Genomic DNA, 26,193 nt, shown 5'->3' with positions numbered 1-26,193 from the left:
AACCTGTCAAACTATGCTCAAGCTGTCACAGTCAGCCAATACCGCCTTAGGCCCAAGTGCTATCCTGGCCCCCAGCCCATTATTAATCACCTTCTTAAAGCCAAAATTCTCATCCCTACCATGCCTCCACAACATTCCCATCTTTCCTGAAAACAAACAAAAAACCTAATGGCTCCCTTCAGATTAGTTCAACAACTCTGAAGGATTAATGAAGCTGTTGTTCCCATTCATCCAGTGGTCCCCAACCCCTACACCCTTCTCTCCTATGTCCTCCCATATACTCAATATTTAAATCTTTTAAACCTCGAACACACCTTCTTTACTATTTTTCGCAGCCTTAATTCCCAAAAACTTTTCTCCTTTACCTGGACAGACCCCATATCCTTGTTCACCCAACAACTCACATGGAAAGTTCTCTCCTAGGGACTTTGGGATACCCCCACTCCTTTGGCGAAGCATTACAAAAAAACCTCCAATTCCTTGACTTTACCTCCAGCTGTGTGCTCTATTATGTTGACCTTTTGCTTTGCAGCCCCTCAAAAAATGACTTTATATCCTATACTATCTCCCTTCTCAAATTCTTGGGGGGAAAATAATACTACTGTCTTAGAACACAAAGCCCAGCTGATACAAGCAGTCATTTACCTCAGCCTTCACCTTATCCCTACCACTCATTGCTTACCCAATTCCTGAAAATGGGCTAACAATCTTCCTTTCCCCACCACAAAATAGATCTCCTTTCCTTTCTGGGACTTCTTAGCTATTTTAGACTTTGGGTCCCAAATTTCTCACTTACTGCAACCCCCTCCATGAGGATCCCATGGAGATCCGTGCCAGAAACAGACTTAATTCCTGTTTCCTTTTGGGCTTTCAATTGGGCATTCCTTAAAGCTCCTGCTTTGGCCTTATTCAATCCTAAAAAAACCTTTATTTCCATATGTAGCTAACATAAATGAATAAGCATTAGGGCTACTTGCACAGCCAGCTGGAGACTCCCTCCAACCTGTTGCCTGTTTATCTAAATAGCTAGACCTTGTAATAGAAGGCTGGCCTCTCTAATTATAGGTCTTAGCATCAGCGGCACTCTTTACCCTTGAAGCCCAAAAGATTACTCTCCACCAACCCTTACATTACCCACTTCATACAACCTCTCTTACTTTAACCCTTTTCTCTTTGGTCTAAGTTCAAGTCCTACACTCTCAGCTCTTACAACCCATGGTCACCTTCTGCCACCCATCTGGCCTAAAACTCGCCAACCTCCTCCCAATATTTGACTGTCCAGAGACCACCTTGCAACATGAGTGCACTGAACTCCTTGATTTTACTCTCACCTCAGAACATATTCCAGGATCCTCCAACTGGTTTACTGATGGAAGTGTTTCAAAGACCACCCCCTCTGAGACAGGGTACACCATCATTGAAAGCCATCATAATAGCCAATCTTCCTATCTTCCTGAGGCAGCAGCCCTCCCCACAGGAACAACTTTACAGCAGGCACAAATCATCTCACTCATTAGAGCTCTTATTCTCACAATAGAAAAAACATTAGTATTTACACAAATTCCATATATGCAAATAATAGCCTACACTCAAATGCCCGCACCTGGCATGAAAGAGGATCCTAACTGAAAAAAATACCCCTATACAAAATTGGCACCTAATTCAAAACTTTCTAGAAACAGCTCTTCTACCCCATAGAGCTTTAGTCATTCACTGCAAGCGCCATCAAACAACTAATGGGATAAACAACTTAGGATATCATTTGTGGAAATAACAAAACTGATAGAGTAGCAAAACACGCAGCAACCAACCCTCTCTCCATTTCTCACTTCCTGTTCCCTCTTACACCTTCCTACTCACCCCAAGAAATAACTCTACTCAATGAATGGGGGCACAGAGGAAAAACGGTGGTTTCTCCCTGAAAAATTGGTCCTTTCTGAAAACTTGCAAAACAAATTCCTTTCATCTTTCCATGACCAGTCCCATGCCAGATCATTCCTTCTGCTCCAATTCCTACAGACTCATATACATCTCACCCTAGTTTTAGGATCTCTCACAAAAGATTACTGTCCAGTGCTCCAACCATAAACCATCAATGGCCAGAACAACCTCAGACCTCCTGCCTCCCTACTCATCAAATTTGTGGATCCCTCCCCAGCGGTGACTGGCAAATGAAATTTACCCATGTGCCTCTTATAAAAAAACACAGATCTCTCCTTGTCCTAGATGACACCTTCTTTCGCACATCAAACAAAAGATCCTCTCCATTAGCTCACACCCTACTCACTGAAATTATCCCCCACTTCAGAATCCCACCCTCCATCTAAACCGATGATGGACCTGAATTCACCTCACAGATCACCCAACAGTTAGCCTGCTCCCTAAACATAACCTGGAAGTTCCAAATCCTATATCAATCCCAATCTTCAGCTAAGGTCAAAAAGGCTAATCACCTTCTTAAATAGAACCAACCAAGATTTCCCTCCAGGTCCAGTTAGATTAGACTAAACTCCTACCCTTATCCCTTTTCAAACTCAGGTCTCTTCCCTGTAAACCTCTTATACTCAGCCCCTTTGAGATTCTACACAGAAGTCCTCTCATTCCCTACCTCCAATTCAAATCTACCCTCCCCCATTTCAAATTCCTTACTTAACATCTTAGGCATCTCATTTGAAACTATTCTGGCTCCACCCTCCCCAAACCCTCCAACAGCCTAAACATCCTCACTCCTCCATCCATATAACCTGGAGAATGGGTATATATAAAGTTCTCCAACCTCTCTCGGGTTAAAATCAAAATGAACAAGGCCCTTCCAAGTAATCCTGACCACTCCAACAGCAGCAAAATTAAAAAGTCATTCCTCCTGGGTCCATTTTTCCTCTCTAAAAAAGGCACCCCTCTTCCAATACACACCAACCAGACCCACATCCCTGAAGATCACCAAGCTGCCTCCTGTGACAGAAGAGATTAAAGACACAGCTAGACAGCCCCATGAGTCTCTCTCTTCATAATCTTGCCTGTTTCTTTACCATCCTAAAAAAGCATTTCCCCATTATCTGCCCTCATCCTCCCTAGACACCATAATCCAAGACCTATGGCTCCCAGGAACCCTCTCAGTCTCCTGCCTAGAACAAATCACCACTTGTACTTCATGTGTTCTCCTTCTCCAATCATTTTGTTCTTCTCAATATTCCTCTTAACCCCTAATACAAAAACACAGACCCTTCCTATACACCCCAATCAGACACTCTGACAGGGGTAAAATCATCCAAATCTTTGATGGAATCATGCAATAAACCTATTGGGTTTGCATCCATCTTTCTTTCCCAGATAGCAGACTTAGTAATCCTTGCTCCACTTGGAACATGGATAAACATTTCTGCAGGGCTACGTTTCAGCAAGACTGCAAATCAAAGGGCACAGACTCCAGGGGACACTAAAGGGTATCAGACAGGCCTTAAAGACTCACCAACTGCTCCAGTGGGCCATAAGTGGTTCTTCCCAAAATGGACTCCATCTAACCCAACCTGCTCCTCTATGTACTTCTGAAACCAAACAAGATCAGTTTACCCCACTAGCCTCGTTAGACCCCGCCCTCAGCAAAACTACTATCCCTCTCCTTCCACTTTTTGATCACCACAACTTTAACTATCTGGGGACTCTTTCATGAGTACTTAGGTGCACTTCTTTCCAGGGCACTCTAAACTGTACCACACCTGAATATTTCCAAGACAGGGGATAAGCCTTCCTGAAAGACACACCCCTAGCCTATGGAGGTGCCTCAAAATGGAAATGCCTCCATATGCCTGATGGGAGAGTCTTCCCCAATAAAAAAATTGCTGCTTTTAGACAAGAGAGTCCTGCAGTATTACAATAAGCCTCACTCTTTTCCCCCTTGAAAGCTGCAACTTTTAACTCCTCTTTCTATATATGGGACAAATTGGAGGCAGTCCAATATTTTACTTCCACCCCCAGACCTCTTCCTCCTGTCCCAGTTTGATCTCATGGGATGATTTTCTCTAGAAACAGGCATCTTGTAGGTTTGAAGAAACAAGGTATATGTTTGCCTACCTACTAACTGGACCAGAACCTGTACATTAGCTCTCCTCACTCCCACCCTTTCCTTAATAACGTCTGACCAACCCATCCCTATCTGCCCCTATCTCCCTTATCCATACCCCAGGAATAATCACAAGAACTGGAACAGGGATTGGAGCCCCAGGAGTCTCTCTTTCAGAGTTCACCAGCTGTCCAAAGAACTCACCTAGAGTCTCAAAGAAGTCTCTGACAAACTGGGACACCTTCAAGATCAAGTAGACTCCCTGGGCTTCTGCTGTCCTCAAAAACTACAAAGGCCTTGAACTCCTAGCAGCGACACAGGGGGACGTATGTGCTTTACTCCAAGAACAATGCTGCTTTTACACTAATGTCCAGTCTCATCAGAGACAGGGTAAAATGCCTTCATGATGGGCTTCCAAATTCCTTGAAGGCTCTTCAAAATATCTGTTTCCCCTTCCTCTTCATGAGCTGCTATCCCTCATGGTCCCCTTAATGTTTATTGTTCCCTGTATAATTAATCTATTCCAAATATTTTCTCAGGAACAAATAGCAGCCATCTCTCAGGCAACTATTCAAAAACACCTCCAAATGGACTTCTTTTTCCTTCTCCAGAGTATAAAAAAAGAAAACCTTTGTCAGCCCCTCTCAGCAGGAAATAGCCAAGAAAATAACGATGATCTACTTTCCTATACCCCTTTAAATCTAGGAATGAAGACCCCAGGCAGGGACCCTTCCAGTTTGAATGAGTCCACCTGCCATCTTACAGAAATGTAGGTTACATTTTACTTAGGTCATAGAGGACGTGTCAATAGGTCACGAGAACATGTCAGCAGGTTAAGGCACATCAGCAAGCCAAAAGTCTACTGTTTCTCTGACCTACCCCATCAAAAAACACTATAAAATGCGCCTTGACCTGTAAGAGACAACTTCTCTGTTCTGCTCACATAGAGAGGTCCCTATCAGGTTTAACGATAAATCTACTTGGACTATTGCATTCACATTCCTCTTTCCTGCTCATACTCAAAATCATATCAATAAGAAGACCTCTACTATACTGTTTACTCCTTAATTTGCCATTGCACTTGGCTCAGCCCACCTTAAAGATATAGATATTCACACACACACACACACACACACACACACACACACATTACTGGCCTAAGCTCTCACATGCTCCCTGTTTCTATATTTTGGGGTACCCCATTCTTCCTTTTATACTGTGAGTTTCCTCTTATATTCTGGAACTAGGTCTGTGCGTGCCTCAACCCAGTTAGGTCAATCTAGCTGTAGATCCCTGTCTTTCAAAGTCGGCCTCTTCCAGTTTTAAGGTATAACCCCAGTTCTGACCTCTAAAGTATAACAATATCTACAAACCCTTCAATTTCTTAAAAAGAGTAACTTCCTATCCATCATTTTGGTAACTTTTTCATGTGCAAATTAACTATTGAAAACCTGTTTTTCACTTAGCTTATTCTCCAGGAATGTAAGTAGTTACTACATTCATTTTAACCCAATGTCATTAAAGCAAAAATACTCAAATTCAGGTTATCATGGGGTTTTTTCCTTCCAATGCAGTGATTTTCAGACTTTTAGTGGATATAATAATCTGCAGAAGTGTCGTTAAAATGCATATATCTTAGCCCTATGCCTCCTTCAATTGATTCTGAGGCAATAAGTCTAGTAGGAATATGTATTTTATATGAGTATGGAGGTAAGTCTAACCTTGGGGGTTCAGAAAACCACACTTGGAAATAGCAGGTCTATTAGCTTGTCAATAAAGCCCACATTAATTTACTTAAGTAATAAGAAATTATTTCAGTGCTTTGAAAAATATGTATCTGACAGTTGGCTATTCTCCTTTGATGACATTAAATTCAAAGCAAAGGAAATAAAAGGCTAAACTGCTGGCACTGTTGCTTTAAACAGCACCATTATTTAGAAAATGAAATTGTTTGCTTGCTTTTTTCACAAAGAAAAAGTTCCGCTTGCTGTGGGAGTAAAAGGTGTTATGATTGCAAAATTTTTGTTCATCAGACAAATTCCAGTCCTTTCATGTAGCTTTAGACAATGTTGTCTCTTAGCTGTTTTTATAGCACTTCAAATTCCTGAGGAGGTGGTTTCAGTGTGGGCTACGGTAATTGTTATTTAGAGAACATACAAACCGAATCAAAACTTAGAGCTGCTTCAAAAGACAGAGCAGTGACCTCCCCAGAAATACAACTTAGACTTTCTGGAGCCTTTGAGTCACCCTAGAGCACAGACTACCTAGCTCTCATAAAAACGTGGAGAGTGAATTACTTCTAAAGTTCAAAGAGCAGAATCTGTCTCAAATATCCCTTAGGCTGTCCTCCTCATTCCTTGTTCTACGCCCATGGGACCTGAAGCAATGGGAGAAATACAAGGACACACTTTCACTTCTGATACTTTACTGAGACCTTTGGCAAAACATTTAACTGTTCTGAGCTTCTTGAATTAGAATATCAATGGTAACCTCACAAGATAATTATGAAAATGTAGTTTATGAAAATATGTAGCAGAGTGTCTGGCAATAAACCACTTCAATATTAATTCCTTATTTCCTGCCTTATAATTTGGTCTGCACTCACTGTCACACCAATACATCAATAGCAATCCATCAATCAATACCAATAGCAAGGCTCTCCAGCCATCATTTTAACTAAGGGTAGCATGCTTTTCCAATGGAGACTGTATGCCATTTGGTATGGCTGATTTTATGGGCTAGGAGTAAAAAGGCCATTGGTGTGTGGTTGGCAGTTACCATTGTGATAGAGAAGCAAGTGGGTTGGGGTTGCAATACTAATTGAGGATACTTTTTTCCTTAAAAATCCCACTTTAATCAATTTATGCTTACAGTATTTTAATGAAGTTTAAAAAGTAGATACAGCAAAAACTGGATTTACTTAACAGGTTAATTAGGTAAGAGTTCTTGAAAGTAAAAGGGAGGCAAAGATATTTTCTGAAAACCTGATGAATAATCTGAATCTTCTCTCTTTCCTCTGGATAAAAACACATATACACCAAATTTTGCATTCTGTTTAGAGGGGTTTACAGATCCCCCAGACTATTAATAGAATCCAGGCTGATATGAGTATCATAGCTCATCACTTTTTTCTAGTGAACTAGGAATCTAAGCCCTCATCTAAGTCTATCCTTACACTGAGAAAAATGTGGAAACTTGTTCTTAAATTCTGTTAAAACCTCACAGAAGACTTGTGTGGGCTCCTTTGAAAAAAACACCTGGGTTCTCAAAAGAACTACATACTGCATAAATGATGAGGTTGCCATGGTGAGGTGATTAGGAACTCAGTTTTATATGAGTTTACTGAATCTGCTTCCCAGATTCTATGTATAAAACAGAAAAGGAACACAGGGTTGGAGGAACAGTCCAAAGAAGATTGTTTTCTGCAGGGGCTCTATTAAAATTGTAGGAATCATCTTATCCGTGTAGTTCAAGCTATATTGCAACTATGGAGGGAAAGGCTTCTGCTCAACTTTCAGAAACTACCTCTCATCACCATTTGCTTTTTGTAATGGAGATTACAGAATATCAATTTGCCAACAATGCTCTACTTCTCAGATATCAGGAATAAAACTGTAAGAGATGTGTTTCTCAAGTAACAAGCAGCTGCACAAAGGATAAAATAGACTATATACAGTAAGTAACAGGAATCAGTCATTGGGCAAGCAGCAAATGACAAACTATGTTCAGTTAGCTTCTATTATTACATTTTAAAAATTTTGTCAGTGAAGGCATGACATACTTAGTCATAATCCATCTGCTTCCCACAAACAGAGCTATGTTTTAAGGGCCAGAATGAAGCACTATTCAGAAGTAAGGTAACAGTCGTTACCTTCCTTCAACAAAATGTGAATGTAGAGTTGTTCTTTCATAAGGATCATCTCCACTGGCTCAATTCTTGTATTTAGAAATATGGTTTGATACAGAGCTGGTCAAGTCAGGAGTAACAAGCCGTGGCAAACAGTAAGACATATAGCTCACTTATATTACAGATATGGGTTATATGCATGCCTTTGACTTTGTTAGCACAAATCTTTGCCCTCCTTAGTTCCATCTAAGAAATTACCAAACACTAATGTACACTTTGTTATTTTTTTCTGCAGAGACATGATATCCCAGAGAAAACTAAGGTCAATGCTAAAATGGAAAGAAAATGAGTGATTTTGAAATTAATGGGTAAATAATAAACTGAGATATCAAAGAAAAATAAAAACTTAAAATATAACTTTCAAACTAAAACATCGTGGGTTTTTTAAATGATCAGAAGACACAGGAAAGCAATTCCTACCTTTGTACCTTCAGCAATGAGAACAAGAGAAGATACCCAAGTGGTAGCTATGTTGCCTAGTTCCAAAACTTAAAGGTAAATACAAAATTATTTATCCAAAGGAAGGTTATATCTTCAAGTTATCAGGGTTTAGACCTACATTTTTGGCTCTTCTCTCACTAGATTCTCCTCCAAAAATACTCCATTAGTTCTATAGCTTTAATGCCATCTGTATACCAATTATTATTGAATTTATTTCTTTAGCCTTAACTTCTCCCGGATCTGAATATGTAACTCCTTACTTAATTTAAAGTCCCAGGGTATCCAAAATAATAAAAATAACAATAACTATACATAAATAAAAAGAATATAAGGATGGAACCAAAATGTTATAATGGGAAAAAATGTAGATTGGGAGTAATAAAGAAATAAAAATTATTTAAGAATTATAGGAAATAAATGATAAAAGGATAAACATAAGTTTTTCCAAACTAAACATCACTTTAAATATAAATTAGCTAAATACATCTATTGAAAGACACACATTGGAAGTATGGGTTAAATATGATTCATGTATGTTTTCTCAATAACTGAGAGTTTACATCCAAAAACACATAGAAGTTAAAAGTAGAAAGATAGAAAAAATACATTCCATGCAAACAATAAGTAAAGTAGGAATTAAAATGTGAATTTAAATAGGAATACTAATTCTGTAGCAGACAAACTTTAAGTCAATTATTTCAAAAGAACAATATATATTAATAAAGGGCCAATTCATCAAGAAAATATAACAATTATAAACATATATACACAAACATAAAGACCCAGAAAATATGACAGGATTGAAAAGAGAAACAAACATTTCTTCAATAATTATTGAAGATTTCAATATGCCATTTTTTTTGATACTAGAGATCAAAGTCAATTCCTTGCACTTGTGAAGCAGGTGGTGGAAACACTGAGCTAAATCCCCGGCCCTCATTATGCCGTTTTTTGATAGTGGATATAATATCTGAATATAAGAGCAATAGGAAAATGAGAATTTAACACCCTAATCCAAATATACCCTCAAACATATAAAATATTACATCAAATAATAGCAAAAAACACAATCATCTCAATTGCACATGGTATATTCTTCAAGACAGATCATGTGTCAGGCTATAAAATAAGTCCCAATAATGTTTTAAGAACTGATACACAAAGTATCTTCATCTGACCAAACTGAGATAACAAATGAAATCAATAACAGAATGAAAATTAGAAAACTTACACATATGTGAAAATTAAACAATGCACTCTTATGCAGGCAATGAATTAAAGAACTCACAAGTAGGGGGCGGGGGATTTAGCTCAGTGGCTCCGCCACTTGCCCCTGGTACCAAAAAACAAACAAAAACAAACAAACAAAAAGAACTCACAAGTAGGACAATACTTTGATACAAATGAAAATGTAAACACAACGTGCCAAAAACTTATAAGAAGTGAAAACAATGCCATCTATAGATCTGTGTACATTATAAAAGGAGCTGTATTTCAATATCAATAACCTAATATTGAGCCAGAGGCCAACCACACCAGCAGTAAGCACTCACAGATCCCAGGGATCAGCTGTGTAGACCAGAGGGGTATGGCTGCAGGTGGACCCCAGCCAGAGCCCCAACCCAACCCAACCCAGACGCTTGGGAACAAAGGCGACAGCCAAGGGTCTACCTGGAAAAGAGCTACACAGGCACACAAGCAACAGCCAAAGACTGGCCCTGATAACATTGATAAGTGCTCAGAGATCCTAGCCAGAACCCTGCAAAGACAACAGGAACTGGGGTACATAGACCCCAGCCAAAGGCCCTTCCAGACAACAGCCACATAGGGACCCTACTGAGAATCACACCTACATACCATCCAAAGTGTGCACAGGCACCAGCCAGGAGCCTGGCCAGTCAACAGGTCAACTCAGGGATGTGTAAGTCCACCATTTTTAACCGAGGAATTGGTGTACTGCTGAGCAACAGAGAAAAGGCTACTTGGTGGCTTGCTGAGATTTGAAGACCACTGGGTGAACAAAAAGTTTCTTCAACAAAGACACAAGAGGCTGCATCTGCTGAAATGAAAAGACATGTAAATAAGTCTCAAAACCAGACTTTCAGATCACTGAAGGAAACACCAAAACGCAATGACATGGAACAATCTGATATCAACCACATGGACTCCCTGAACTGGCAACAAAGGAGGACCTGGAAAAAATGAAATCGGAAATAATTTCTAAGATAACAGCAGAGATTGTGCCCATAGTAAAAGACATGATTAATAAATCTAGAGCAGACACAGAGAAAACAATAGAGGGGCTGAGGAACATGATGGAATCCCAAAATAGGAAACAAGTGGAATCCATAAAACAGATGTAAACAGATTTCCAGGAGATTAAACACTCCATTGAAAGTTTACACAGCAGAATGAGCCAAGGTGAGGACAGAATTTAACATATAGAAGATAGCACTGCAATTAGTGATCAAAATTTCTTAAAACATAGTAAGGGAACTTGAGAAATCACTCCAGCAGCTGCTAGACAATAAAAAGAAGAATAATATAAGACTGATCAGAGTCAATGAAGAAACAGAAATGAGATAATTGACACTGTGAAATAGGAAGAAAAAGGCTAAAGGTGTAGGGAAAGTGGGAAGGGTAGTGGAAAGGTAATAAGGGAAAAGAAAAAAATATGAGAAAAAGAAAAAATAGAAAAAAGTGTTTATAAATGGGGAGGGGAGGAGGGGGTGAAGGTAGGGCAGGGACAAGGGGAAAAATGAGAACCAAGACCTGTCATGTAAAGTTACAAGATCCCAATAATGAATGTAACTGTATTGTATATCTAAAATGTACCAATAAACACAATGAGAAAAAAATGAAGAAACAGGAAAGAGTACACATGATATAAAAAAATGTTCACAGAAGTAATAGCAGGAAACTTCCCAAGTAGGGGGAAAGAACCTGATGTACAGATAAGTGAGGCATATAGGACTCCAACTAGCCTTGGTTAAAAAAAAAATCTACACAGACATATAATATTTAAGATTCCAGAAACCCAACAGAAGAACAAAATTCTACAAGCAGTTATACAAAAGAAACAAATCACATACAAGGGAAAACCCATCAGAAGCACAGCAGATTTCTCAACACAAACACTCAAGGCAAGAAAAGCTTCGAGTTATGTATTTCAAGCCCTAAAGGAAAAAAAAAAAAAAACCTCCAACCCAGATTGATGTACCCTGAAAAACTATCTTTCAAAATAGGTGGAGAAATAAGATACTTTCATGACAAAGAAAACCTTAGGAACTTGATGAACACAAAACAAGACTCCAAAAAATTTTAAACAGTGTCCTAGAAAAAGGCAAGGAGGATCACAACTCCAGGAAATCCAGCAGAATGAATCCATCAGGCACAACAAGAAATTAAACACAAAGGGGGAGAATCCAGCAAAAGTCATGACAAGGATAAGTCAACACATATCAGTTATAACCATCAAGGTTAATGGTCTCAGTTCATCAATCAAAAGAAATAGACTGGCAGAATGGGTCAAGAAGCAAGATGCAACAATATGCTGCATACAAGAAACACTTAATTCAAAAAGAAACTCATAGACTGAAAGTTAAAGGGTAGAAAACAATACTCCATGTGACAGAAATACCCCCAAAAAGCAGGAGTAGCTACCCTCTTTGCAGATCAAGAAGATTTCAAACCAACACTGATTAAGAGAGACAAAGAAGGACACTACATCCTTGTGAAGGAAACACTCCAACAGGAAAAGATGATAATCATAAATATATATGCACCAAACACTAGTTTTCCCAACTATATAAAACGAATACTAACACACATGAAAAACCAAATAAGCACTAATACAATTATAGTGGGGACCTCAATACCACACTGTCACAAATACATAGCTTAACCAGATAAAAAAATAAACAATGAAATAGTAGAACTCAATCAAACTCTGGAACAAAAGGACTGAAAAGATGTTTACAGAGTGTTCCACCCCACAAAATCAGAATACACATTCTTTTCAACTGCACATGGATCACTCTCCAAAATAGGCCACATACTCACTCACAGAACATGTTTAAGTAAGTGTAAAGGAATTGAAGTTATCTCCTCCATATTATCAACCATAGTACGATGAAATTGGAGATCGATAGAAAAAGAAACCACAAGAATTTTGTAAGCACATGGAAATGGAACAACACACTTCTGAATAACAAATGGGTCACAGAGGAAATTAAAGAAGAAATCAGACAGTTCCTAATATTAAATGACAATGACAATACAACATATCAGGGACACAATGAAAACAGTCTTATGAGGGAAAATCATACCGGTGAATACTTATATTAGGAAAACAGAGCAAACTCAATTACACAAGCCGATGCTGAAACTCAAGCTTCTAGAAAAAGAAGAGCAGGACAAACCCAAAGCTCATACAAGGGAGGAAAATATAAAGATAAGGGCAGAAGTTAATGCAATGGAGACTAAGAGAACAATACAAACTTCAATGGAGCCAAGAGTTGAATAAACCCAATTGACAAACCCTTAGCCAATCTTCTCAAAAAAAGGAAAGAAAAGGCCCAAATCCATGCATTAGGAATGAATGAAAACTGTGAAATTACAATGGACCCAGCAGAAAACCAGTGGATCATCAATACCTATTTTGAAAACCCATATGCCCATAAGAAAGAAAATACAGAATAAATGGAGAGATTCCTAGATATGTATTAATTACCAAAGTTGAATGAAGATGACCTAAAAATTCTAAATGACCCAATATCAAACACAAAACTGAAAATGTAATCAAAAACTTGCAAACTAAGAAAAACCCAGGTCCTGATAGCTTCATTGCTGAATTCTAAAAGACATTTACAGAGGAACTACTGCTACTAATGGTTGAACTCTTCAATAAAATTTAAAGGGAAGCAACACTCCCAAATTCATTTCTAGAAGCAAAAGATCTCAAGAGCAGAGAGCAACACAACTGAAAAAGTCAACCATAGGCCAATCTCACTAATGAACATAGATGCAAAAATACTTAATATGATACTGTTAATTAGAATGAAAACAATAGCCGAGAATATCATACACCCTGACCAAGTGGGATTCATCCCAGGGATACAAGGATGGTTGAATATATGCAAATCAATAAATGTAATACACAAAATTAATAGAGAGGTTAGGTAGAACTCTTGAAGACATTGGTGTAGGAAAAGATTTTATGAACAAAACCTCAGTTGCCTGTGAACTAGCACAAACAATAAGCAACTGGGATATAATCTTATTAAAAACTTCCACACAGCAAGAGAAACCACCAACAGTGTGAAGAAACAACCCACAATGGGGGAAAATTTTCTCCAGCTGTTCTTCAGACAGAGGTCTACTATCTAGAATATATAAATAACTTAAAAAAATCAGACCTCCCAAATTTAAAGATCCAATCCAAAAATGGGCATCTGAAATATACAGACATTTTTCAAAGAAGTAGAAATAGCAAATAGACATGAAAAAATATTCAACATCACTGGTCAATTGAGAGATGCAAATGAGAACAACTCTGAGATTCAACTTCATCCCAGAAAGAATGGCTGCTATCAAGAATTCAACCAATGACAAATGCTGGTGAGGCTGTTGGGAAAGAGGAACCCTGCTTCACTACTGGTAGGAGTGTAGATTGGTGCGATCATTGTCAAAATCAGTGTGGAGATACCTCAAACAACTAGGATTGTAAGTCCCATTTGACCCAGCTATTCATCTTCTGGGTATCTTCCCCAAAGAATTAAAAGTATCAAACCACAGTGTTATATGTGCACCCATGTTCATAGCAGCACAATTTGTAATAGCTAAAATATTGAAGCATCCCAATTGCCCATCAACTGGAGACTGGATAAAGAAAATGTGTTTTATTTTAATAAAATGGAGTACTACTCAGCCATAAAGAATGAGAAATTAGAGACATTTATAGCTAAATGGATGCACATTGAGGCAATACTCTTAAGTGAAGTAAATAGGACACACGGGTAAATACTGAGTAGTTTCTCTAGTGTGAGAAACTGAAAGTGTAAATAAGGACTAAAAGGCATAATAGATAATGTGAAATAGGAAGAAAAGGTGCAAAGTGGAAGGGGATGTGGGAGGGGTAGGGGAAAGGAAAGAAGGTAATGGAATTAATATGAGAAAATGAAAAAAATGGAAACAAATATTTTTGTAGGTAGGGAGGGAGGGAGGGGTTGAAGAGAGGGCAGGGGCTGGGGAAAAATTAGAACCAAGATGGATTATGTAAAGGTGCAAATTTCCAAAGATGAATGTTATTATAATGTATACCTAAAATGTACCAATAAAATTAATTTTTAAATAATATCCTAATATTCTACCTTAGGGAACAAGTGAAATAAAACTACAAAAAGAAAATAAACCCAAACCTAGCAGATGGAAGTAAGTAAAAGTTTATGTAGAAATAAATTAAATATAGAATGGAAAGCAAAAGAAAAGCAATGAAGCCAAAATGTAATTATTGAAAACATAATATACTTGACAAGTCTTATACTAAAGAAAAGAATATTTAAATAATCAAAATTAGGAACACAAGCGTGACACAACTCCAAATTTTAGATAAATAAAAAGGATTATGAGGTAGTATTATGAATGATTTATGCCTTTAAATTATTAAACCACTAAACTGACTCAAGAAGAAACAGAAAATTTGAATACATCTGTAGCAAGTCAGGGGAATAAATCTCTAATCAAAACCTTTCAAAGAAAAGTCTAGGACCAGATAGATTCTCTGGTAAATTCTACCAAATAAAGAATTCTTAGTATTAAGATCTTTGCGGGGGGGCAACCCATTCAGGACACCGTCTGTCTCTCAGGAGCTATTCCAATCTCCTGTTCCTATTCCCCAGTAAATTTTCCTACTCTTAAAAAAAAAAGATCTGTTGTAATCACGCACCAAGCTCTTCCTTGTTATGCATTTTAATTCCTAGAATTCTTTTCTCTCCAATCTTTTAAATATTTTTATTTATTTCTTATGTCTTACTTAAATATCTCTTATTCTTATCCTCAAATCTCAGCTTACTTGTTTCTTCTTCTCAGCAGTCCTTCCAAATCATGCTAATATTTTCTTCTACTTATTATTCATTATAGAGTGATAACTATTTAAAAATCTTTATCCTAAAGTTGACCTTTTCGTTTGTCTGTTTTTTACATTTATCTCCACTAAAGTTCACAAAAGCAGAGAACCCATGCATACAGTTTTCATTTATATAAAGAATCTAGCAAGGTGCCTGACACATATCAGGCACTCAGAAAATTCTGGTGAATAAATAAATTGAAAGAAAATCCTTTACATAATCCTTCAGTCTCATTCAGTGACAGCAAATTTGGCACACAAAAATGACTGCTGTGAAGTTACTATTTCAGCAAATTACACTACTGCTTTTTTCAATAAATATAATTTGTTTTAAGATCATTTATTTTTATTTCTGGGAAGACAGTGACCCACTACATTGTGCAGGCTGTCCTGAAACAGTCTCAAGTAATCCTCTTACCTCAGCCTCCCATGTAGCAGGCACTAAAGGCACACACCACTGCACCTGGCTTAAAATGTATTTTTATCTGTTACATCTCTCCCTACTCAATTTTTTAAAACATATTTCTATCTCTCAACTGTACAAAAATCAGTTCAACATTGATGAGAGTCCTAATTCTTGGACCTGAAACTCTAAAACTACTAAAGAAAACATAGGAGAAGTATTTCAAGACATTGGTACAATCAATCAATGTGCTTAACTGGACACTAAAAGCACAGAATCAAAAGCAAACTTAGCATGTGGAATTATATCAAATTTTTAAAATTCTGTGCTGCAAAGGAAAAATAAACAGAGTAAAGAAGCAACCTACAGAATGAAAGTATCTAATTAGTTATTCATCTGACAAAGGGTTAATACCCAGAAAATACAAGGAACTCAAAACGTTTAAAAAATTTTTTTTAAATCATCCAATTAAAAACTGACAATTGAGGCCGGGCATGGTGGCACATGCCTGTAATCCCAGCACTCAGGAGGCTGAGGCAGGAGGATCACTGTGACTTCAAGACCACCCTGTGCTACATAGTGAGTTCTAGGTCAGTCTCAATTATATAGTGAGACCCTGTCTCAAAAAAACAAAAAAAAAACTGACAACTGATCTGAATATATTTTTCAAAAGAAATACAAATGGCCAACAAATATATGAAAAAATTGCCAAATACAATTATCCATCAGAGAAATGCAAATCAAAACTAAAATGAGATACCATCACACCCAAATTAGAATGGCTATTATTTTTTAAAAGCACACACAAACAAAAAACCTTTGGCAAGGATGTGGATAAAAAAGAACTCATACACTGTTGGTGAGAATATAAATAAGTACAGCCATTATAGAGAAGAGTATGGCAGTTCTTCAAAAAATAAAAATAAATCTACCATATGATCTAGCTATTCCATTTCCGGGTATATATCCCAAGGATATGAAATCAGTATATCAAAGAAATATCTTCACTCTCTTGTTTGTTGCAGCACAGCACTATTTACAATAGACAAAATATAGAATTAGTCTTCTTGCTTATCATAAGATGAGTAGATAAACAAAATGTGAAACATATACACAATGAAGTATTATTCTGCCATTAACAAGAATTACATCCTGCCATTCACATCAAAATGGATTGAACTGGAAGACATGAAGTGAAATAAGCCATACACAAAGAGGCAAGAACTGAAACTTCTCTTTCATGTGTAGAAGCTAAAAAAAAACTCAACTGAAAAATAGTAATGACTAGTACAGATTAGGAAACATATGGAGGAGGGTAGAAAAGGGAAGTTGAATTTAATCAGTGCACACTGTATGTATATGTGGAAATATTACACTGAACCTCATTCATATGCATATTTAATATAAGTTAATCAAACTTTAAAATTTCATCAATAGTCAAACAAAGGCAAATAACTTTTCTCCCAAAAATTTAAGATGAAAACTTATTTTTCTAATTATAGTCAAATATGAATATATAACCATCATATTGTGTTCCAGAAGGTAAAAATAGGCTAACTACTCATGCTTTGTTTATACATACTTATAATTATAAACATGGTATTCTATATACTATTAATACATAATGGTAAATGTATATCAGTATTTCCTGAAGGGAAATCCTGAACGGTAAGAAATACATTATGTATATAGGCATATCAGCCCAAGATACATATTCTCAGTCTATCTTCTCACAAGATACCTCAAACTCATTGAAAAAGGAGGGTTTGACTAGAATGATACCAGTATCATAGAGTGATGTTTCATCACAAACATATTGCAACTTAATTTGCCCAATTTTCTAACCCTAGTTTAGATTTCTGAAATTGTTGCACATAATTGTCTAATGGCTGACTTTCTAAAAATACCTTATATTTCTACAAGTCTTATAATAAAAATAACCCCAAAATTCTATTGAGACACTTAAACCACAATGAAGATCCTAAAAACTGAAGCACTATCCAAGTCTACACTTTACTGAGAGAACAAAAAGGGAGAAGAAAAAAATAAAAACAGTATATACTGGCAGCAGCTAGGACTCATCCCTATTATTAGACACATTCTCCTGAAATGTGTTTACTATTTTTTTAATATATTTTGAAGCTTAAATGGGCCAGGTTTTTCTAGGCATTTATCCTTTACATTGCATCTAAATCTCACTATAATGCCAAGAAGAAGATGTTATCGTCATGCTCATTTTACCACTCAAGAAACTAAGGTTCTGCAAAGTTAGACAACTTGTCCAAATTGTCATATATACTTAACAGAAAAAATGAGGAAATGAAATTGTGCAGTCTAACTCAAACTTTGGAGCTACTAATAATACTCAAGGGGAAAAATCCAACTGGATAAATAGAAATTCTATTTAATGTACAATCTCAAAAACTCATTAACCTTCCTAAAATCATGTAATTTCTTTGTTGAGTCAACATCCTGTACTCTCCTTATTCCTTGACATTTAAATCTGAAAGTTCACCTCATGAACTTTGACAATGTAATCTAACAGAGATATGGATTATATATCATGTATCAATATTGACTCATTAGGTCCAGTTAGTACATACCACTCTAGGTAGCCATATGCCTAGCTTTCTGTTCTTTTCCAACTGGTGTCCTGAGCAACAGGAGTTAAGATACTGATGTCAAAAGCTATCATTTCATGTTGAAAGAGAAGGGAAGAAAAATCCTGTGAACAATGAAATAGGGATTGCTTTTCCAGGGAAGTGGCAAAACATTTACCTTTAGGTTATCTTGGTGTGGTCATAAATACTTCCACTTAAGACACGATTTCAGTCACTCAGGACCTTGTGCTTGCGAGGCAGACAGTGGTACCACTGAGCTAAATCCCCAGCCTATGGCTACTGCTTCTTGAATGGCCTCCACCGTCATTATGTAAGGGAACTTATTTACTACTGAGCTAGAGTGAAAGTCCCTATACACAGTCTTCTTTGTCATCAACTTTATATTTGGGAGGGAGAGAGGGATGCAGTGCCTTGGTACATTTTTATGAAGAAGGTAGAAGCCTTGGCTTATGTGGAGAGACAGGATGTTATAGAAGGAAGTCAGGTGTTTTTATGGTTTATATCTAGGTGTCCCTCCAAAACCTCATGTGCTCATAGGTAGGGCTTTTGGGAGGTGGCTAGATCATGGATTAGTCCACTGATTGCTTTAGCAGAGTTGTGGGTGATAAAATTACTGAAAAGGAAGCTCTCAACCTGGTTGTGGGTAGCACCAACCAAAAGGCTTCTAGCCTGGATTCAATATAACAGGAAATAAGGTAGGCAGGCTCGCTGCTTCCTGCCTGCCACTCCATGAACTGCCATGCCCATCTGCCATGATGTCTTACCTCAGAACCAACTATTGACTGAAACATCTACAATCTGAAGGCTAAAATAAACCTTTCCTCTTTTAACATGTGGTTGTTGGGTATTTTGTCCCAGCAATGAGAAAGTAACCAAGGTGTTATTCATCAAGACAATGGGAAACTGACTACAAAGCATTTTAGAGATCTTTTTATTCCTGTTATTTTTCATATTTTTCCTTTTTTATTTTACTCTGCATTTTTTCTTCTTTTTTATTTGTTATTTTCTGATAGCTTTGTCTAATTTTATTGGTTTTCTTTTATTCATTAATAGGATCCTCATCTCACTTTTCTTTCCTCCTCTTTTATTTTTCAAAATTTACTTCATTTTCCTTTCCCCACCCACCCTTTTTTTAGTATTACTATTAATCTTTAGATATTCAATTAATTCTATGCAGCTGTTTTTATATAGCATCAGAGCAATTATTTGGTTAAAACATAGACACTTTTATTCCTAGATATATATGCAATAATCACTCCTGCCTCTCATGTCATTGTATCCCTGACCTCACATATATAAAGTGAATCTCTTTATCTCCCTGAAGAAAAGCAGAACTACTTAAAAGGAATCCATTTCCTAGTGCCTGTAGGAGAGACCTTAGGTTGAATCTTCTCCTCTAGCTTCTCCTTATATTGTGTCAATTAATACCTCATGTGATTACCTGAGAAGAAAGGATATGGTATTTACACTAGTGTGGAAATAAAAGAAGAAATTGGGAGCTTGTAGCATCTGACTTGTTCTTGTAGCAAATGAATACTTAGCTCTTGAATTTATTCTGCAGTGGTTTTTATTAGACTGGAAAGAGATACCATGATTAGATTCAAAGCCAATAATAGTAAACTCTAGTGCAAGGCTACAAAAGTGACTGAAATCGTGTCTTAAGTGGAAGTGTTTATGACCACACCAAGATAACCTAAAGGTAAATGTTTTGCCACTTCCCGGGAAAAGCAATCCCTATTTCATTGTTCACAGGATTTTTCTTCCCTTCTCTTTCAACATGAGTATTCCCTTTTTTTTTTTTCTGACCAGGGATCCCTGCTCAAAAAAAGAAAAAAAAAAGGAAATACCCAGGCAACATTTCCTCTCCAGCCCAGGTGGTATGAGTAGAGGGCTAGTGGGGACATGAAATTCTATCTCTGCCCAAAAATAATGAGTTCTTCACCCTGGAATATCACAGGAGGCCAGTGGGAAAGGTGGACTTCCACTCTCAAATAAGCCATGTGCCATTCCCAACATAATGTGTTTACAAGAGTCGTAAAAGCAGAAGATATAAATAAGATCTAGTTTGTTATAACATATAATGCCCAAAATTTCCATGGTATAATACAAATAATCACTCATTATAACAAGAGCCAGGAAAATCTTAGCATAAGAAAGAAAAGAAAACAGGTGTCTACAATAGCATAAGGCAGTAACAAAATTATTCGAAAAAAATTTGAAGCTATTATCATGCCTCATTAAGCAATTATGAAAAAGCTAAAACAACTGAAAAATTTAAAGCCTTGGCAAAGAAATAGAAAGCCCAACAAATAGAAAATAGAATGCAAAACTAAATTATGGACCTGAAAAATAATGACCAAAATGAAAAGCCCTCTAGAGGTTCCCAAAAGAATAGAGAATGACAAAAGAAAGAATTGGTAAACTTAAAGGTAGGACAATAGAAATTACCCAAACTTATCTACAAAATGAAAATAGATTAGGTAAAAAGGATAGTCAAGAACCTGTTAAACTACAATGAATGAGTTGACATTTGCATCATCAGAGGCTCATAAAGGGAGGCAAAAATGTGGAGTAAAAGTAGCATTTGAAGTAATGGCTGAAGATAGAATTAAATGCTATTTTCAGAAAAAAATCAATGAAACTAGGAATAGAAATTATCAAATTATGTTATACACATGAACCAATATATGCCGAAATGAAAACCATTTTTCTGTATAAATGATGTGCACAATAAAAAAGAAGTAATGGCTGAAAAGTCCCTACATTGCTGAAAGATTTGCCCTACAAATTCAAGAAACTGAGCAAGCCTCAAAAAATATAAGTCCCAAAAAATCTTGCCACGACACATAATAATCAAACTCTTTAAAGTTAGAGATGAACAAAAAAAAAATACAAAACAGATATGTATAGGAAAGGAAGATGCCAAACTATCATTATTTGCAGATGACATGATTCTCTACATAAAAGACCCAAAGAATTCCACCAAAAATTCTTCAAATTAATAACCAGTTTGAGCAATATAGCACAATACAAAAGAACCACACAAAAATCAATGGCATTTGTGTATATCAATAATGAGGTCACTGAGAAAGAAATTAGGAAAACAATATCACTCACAATAGCATCAAGAAAAATTATATACCTAGGAAGCAACCTGACCACGAAAGAGAAAGGCCTCTACAATGAAAACTACAGTACTCTGAAAAAGGAGATTGAAGAAGACATCAGAAAATGGAAAGTTTCACTTATTCCTAGATAGGCAGAACCAGGACTGTCAAAATGGTCATATTCCATATTCTCAAAACTCATAAGTAGATTTAACACAGTCTCAAAAGACCAACAGCACTCATCACAGAAACAAAGAAAACAATCCTAAAACTCAAATGGAACCCAAAGATATACAGAATAGCAAAAGCATCCTGGGCTTATAAATGATAAAATTATAATTATAAATTTTAAGAGACTCTTGGAACATCAAGAGGGAAGGATGTAAATAGGAAGAGTAAAAACTGAGGTGAAGCCAGGTGTGGTGGCCCACGCCTGTAATACCAGCACTCGGGAGGCTGAGACAGGAGGATCGTTGTGAGTTCCACACCAGCCTGGGCTACACAGTGAGTTCCAGGTCAGTCTCAAATACATAGTAAGACCCTGTCTCAAAAAAAAAAAAAACTGGGGTGAATACAACTGACTTTTTTTTTTGCTTCTGAGTCATCCAAATCAAGTTTAATGTTTAAAGCGAATTCATACCCTTATCTGACGTGGTTCTCAAAGTATGTAGATGAAACAATAAAGGCAATTACAGTGTACAGTATTATAAATGGGGAGAGTAAAGAGATTTGAATAAAGGTAAGGTTTCCACATTTCAAACTGATAAAATTTTAAAGCTGGCAAACTGGGATAAGTATAAATAATGTTAAATTTAAGAAAACACTAACCTTCTGTACAAACAGTCATGCTCATAAAACATGAGATGTCAGTTCCAATTTTGACATAATAGCACAAGGAATTTTTTGGACTCACCAATAAAACTGGTAAGTTTAAAAAAAAAAAAAAAGAGGAAGAGGCCAGAGAAGGGGCAGCCCCTTAGGACATACAGTGAACAAAGAAGCATTTATTCAAGAAAACCTACTAAAATTAGGTGAAAACTGTAAGAATCTGTGGTATTTGAATCACAACATTTTCTATCTCTTACCTGGCTCAGCTCAGTGTAGTAGAAAGTAGTCCAGATGGACACAATCATGAAAAAAAGGCTCTCTTCCCTCTCCACAACTCTGTCAGAGGGTGCTTTATTTTGAATCTGCAGCGTCCCCCAAGGCTATGATGTTAAAATCTTGTTTGCCAGTGTATGTACAGTGCTACTGGAAGATGGTAGAACCGTTAGTAAGTGGGACCTAGTAGAAAGTTTTAGCGTCATTAGGGGCATGTCCTTGGAAGGGATATTGAGGCCCCAGCCCCTCCCCTCTCTGGTGTGCTTCCCAGCTACCATGAGGTGAGCAGCCTTCTCTACCTTTGCATTCTTCCTCCATGATATAATCCATCTGTCTTCCTTTTTCAACATGTATGATGCTGCCACACACCCAAAACAAAACAGGGCCTAGGACCTATAAACTGATACCTCTGAAACGATGAGCCAAAATAAACCTTTTCCTCTTTAATTCTTTTTCTCAGATGTTCTGTCATGATGACAGAAACCTCACTAACAGAGGGCCACTATAACACACTTAGAGGGGAAGGATATAAGCGTTTCTCACCTTGCCTTCCACTACCTGTGGTTGAAGCTAAGGTCAGGATGAGAACTACAAAGAAGTAGGAGCTTCCTTCTGGATAACACCACCCATGGAACACAGGCTCGACTTTGAACACGGTGTGCTAAGAGTACTGGAGTCCCAGAGACCTTTGTATTCATGAAGTAAAAGTCTGGCGACAGAAGAGAACTAAGAAGACCATAACATATAAGCATCAGGCTATTGAGAACTCATCTACAAATGCAGGGATATCACACAGAGATAAATCTACTCAGGTTTCAGCAACTGAGCCTCAGAGATTTTGTCCATGGCAAGAGGCAGGGCACAAAGCTGAGAGCTGAAATCTCCTCTCAAAGAAATTGACATTTGCAGATGAGTGTGGAAAAGGTTAAGTCTCAAGGCACTCCCAAAACAATAAAGGTTCTGGTGAAAAGGAAGTAAAATAAGACTGGTAGGTTCCTTTGAGATAAAAGCTAAACCAGAAAAGAATCAAGGAAAGAGACGGCTAACAAAATCAATATTGCAATCAAGGAAAAAAAAATCACTGAACTCAAAAACTATCCCCATGAAAGATTTGAATTAATTGGATCAGTCTATGGAAAATTTTATGCTGCAAAACACTTAGAAAACAATAGAATAATCAGCCAGAAATTAATGGAGCTTAATAGTGGAGTATGATCGGGGAAAGAGACAAAGAGAGTCGATCCCCAGTACCAGAGAGAGAGAGAGAGAGGGAGAGAGAGAGAGAGAGAGAGAGAGAGAGAGAGGAAGCCATGCCAAAACATCTATCACTGCAGTTGCATATGACTGTGAATATGCCAAGCTGCCACCTCTGAGAAATATCAGTGACTTCACACTATGGGGAAAAAATAAAATTGACCAAAATAACTCAGCTTGGAATTAGGCAAATAAACATACAAATAAGTACATTAGTCCCTAAGGAGTAGGTGGAAAGACCAATAACCAGAATTGTTACAATACATTACCCAAAATGTCTCATTTCCAGCAAAAAAAAAAAATATAAGGCTTTTAAAATCTGACCCATGTATGGGGGAAAAGCAGACAACAGCAGAAATTGCATGTCAGAGTAAGCACATGTCAGATTTAATAGACTTCAAAGTACATTAAGAATACGTTCAAAATGCTAAAAGAAATCATGCTTAAATATGTAAAAAGATACAAATGACAATGTTTCAACTAAAGAATATCAATAAGAAGACAGAAATTATCCAAAAGAATAAAATGGAAATTCTGGAGCTAAAAGTACAATTGAAAGGAAAAATTTACTAGAGGGGCTCAACAATAGATTTGAACTGTCAGAATAAAGAATTAGCTTTTTAATTAGATGAGATCCCAGTTGTTGATTTTTGTGCTAGTTCACATGTGACTGAGGTTTTGTTCATGAAATCTTTTCTTACATCAGTGCCTTCAAGAGTTCTACCTAACCTCTCTTCCAGATGGAGTACTACTCAGCCATAAAGAATGAGAAACTAGAGACATTTATAGCTAAATGGATGCACATTTGGGCCATACTGTTAGGTGAAATAAATAGGACATTCATGTGTAAATACTGAATAGTTTCTCTGGTGTGAGAAACTGAAAGTGTAAATAAGGATAAAGCAGCAAGAAAAAAGCAAGTGCCACTTACAAGGATGCCGGAGTCCACAATATTGATTATGCCCCAAACGTGCTGTAAGCAGTGCAGGCTGCAAAGAGTTAAACCCCTTGATTGCCTCACTTTAAGAAGCGAGTCTGACGGAAGCTATGTGACTCACAGAAGTATTTCATGAGCAATGTGGTAGCGCGCAGGTAAGCATGACCTCCCCACTAACAGCCACAGCCACAGCCACAGCCACAACCAGAGTAGTGGCCTGTGAAGCTGTGAGATAATATCCATAGCTGAGGTCGGAGCAATCGCACCCAAATTCCATTCCCACAATTAGTGCCTTCATAGCTTGAAGGACAATACTCTAATTACAACCATATATTTTGTCTATTCTGTTCCTAATTTAAAAATGCTTTGACTTCTCTTTAAAGCCTTGCCTGCATTAGTTTCCATGCTAATTTCACATACCACCCATCTATACATGTATTGTACCTTTACCCTGATTGATGAATAATAAAATTCAGTAGAAGAGATGGGCCAGTGCCTTTTGCCAAAGGAGCATTGGCCGTCCCAGTTCACACTTTCTCTTTAACTCTGTCTTAAGTTTTTCTTCAATCCTGCATTGCACACTGGGCAGGTGGGGACTAGAGACTTATTGTAAGAGTCTTTGGCACAAGGAAATCTGACAGAGGGAAGTGAGAAAATATCAAAGTGCTCAAAACAGAAACAAAGCAAAACTGTTATCCTGGGGCTATGGATGTAGCTCAGTGATAGAGTGCTTGCCTACCCTGAGTCCTGGACTCAATTTTTCAGCAAAGCAAAATAAATACATAAATAAAATATTTTAAACAAAGCAAAACCAACCAACAAAGAATTATATAGACCTCACAACCATCTTTGAAAGTTAGATGCTAATAAAGACATTCCTTGATAAACACAGATTGAAAGAGTATTTTTCTTGCAGACTCACCCACAAGAAATAATAGTCTCAAATCAAGTGACCTCAGTTAATATTATAAGATATCTGGACGATGATTTGAGGTAATAAGCACCATGTTTAGTGCCCCCCCATCGCTATCTCTTTGTACTGGGGATCAAACTCAGGTCCTTGTGCTCGCAAGGCAGGTTGTGGAACCACTGAGCTAAATCCCTGGCCCTAGTCTCATTTTTTTGATAGAAGCAAAGTGGAACTCAAATAACATCTTTTTCTTTACAGTATCAGCCTTCCCATCAGATACTTACCTTCAGTGGCCCTCAAACAAATGTTGTAGGGCCCCCAAGATC

The 26,193-nt window shown here is 37.2% G+C and overlaps 1 pseudogene; it reads right to left on the bottom strand.

The window, feature by feature from the left end:
- LOC104855660 overlaps positions 1 to 1,415 on the bottom strand; it is a 13,973-nt pseudogene extending 12,558 nt beyond the window's left edge.
- Between the last annotated feature and the right edge of the window lie 24,778 nt (positions 1,416 to 26,193).

The sequence above is a fragment of the Fukomys damarensis genome, unplaced genomic scaffold (assembly GCF_012274545.1).
Source record: "Fukomys damarensis isolate Sample0158 unplaced genomic scaffold, DMR_v1.0_HiC HiC_scaffold_39, whole genome shotgun sequence".
NCBI lineage: Eukaryota > Metazoa > Chordata > Mammalia > Rodentia > Bathyergidae > Fukomys > Fukomys damarensis.
Note: the sequence above shows the minus strand (reverse complement) of the source record. Positions and strands in the feature narration are given on the sequence as shown.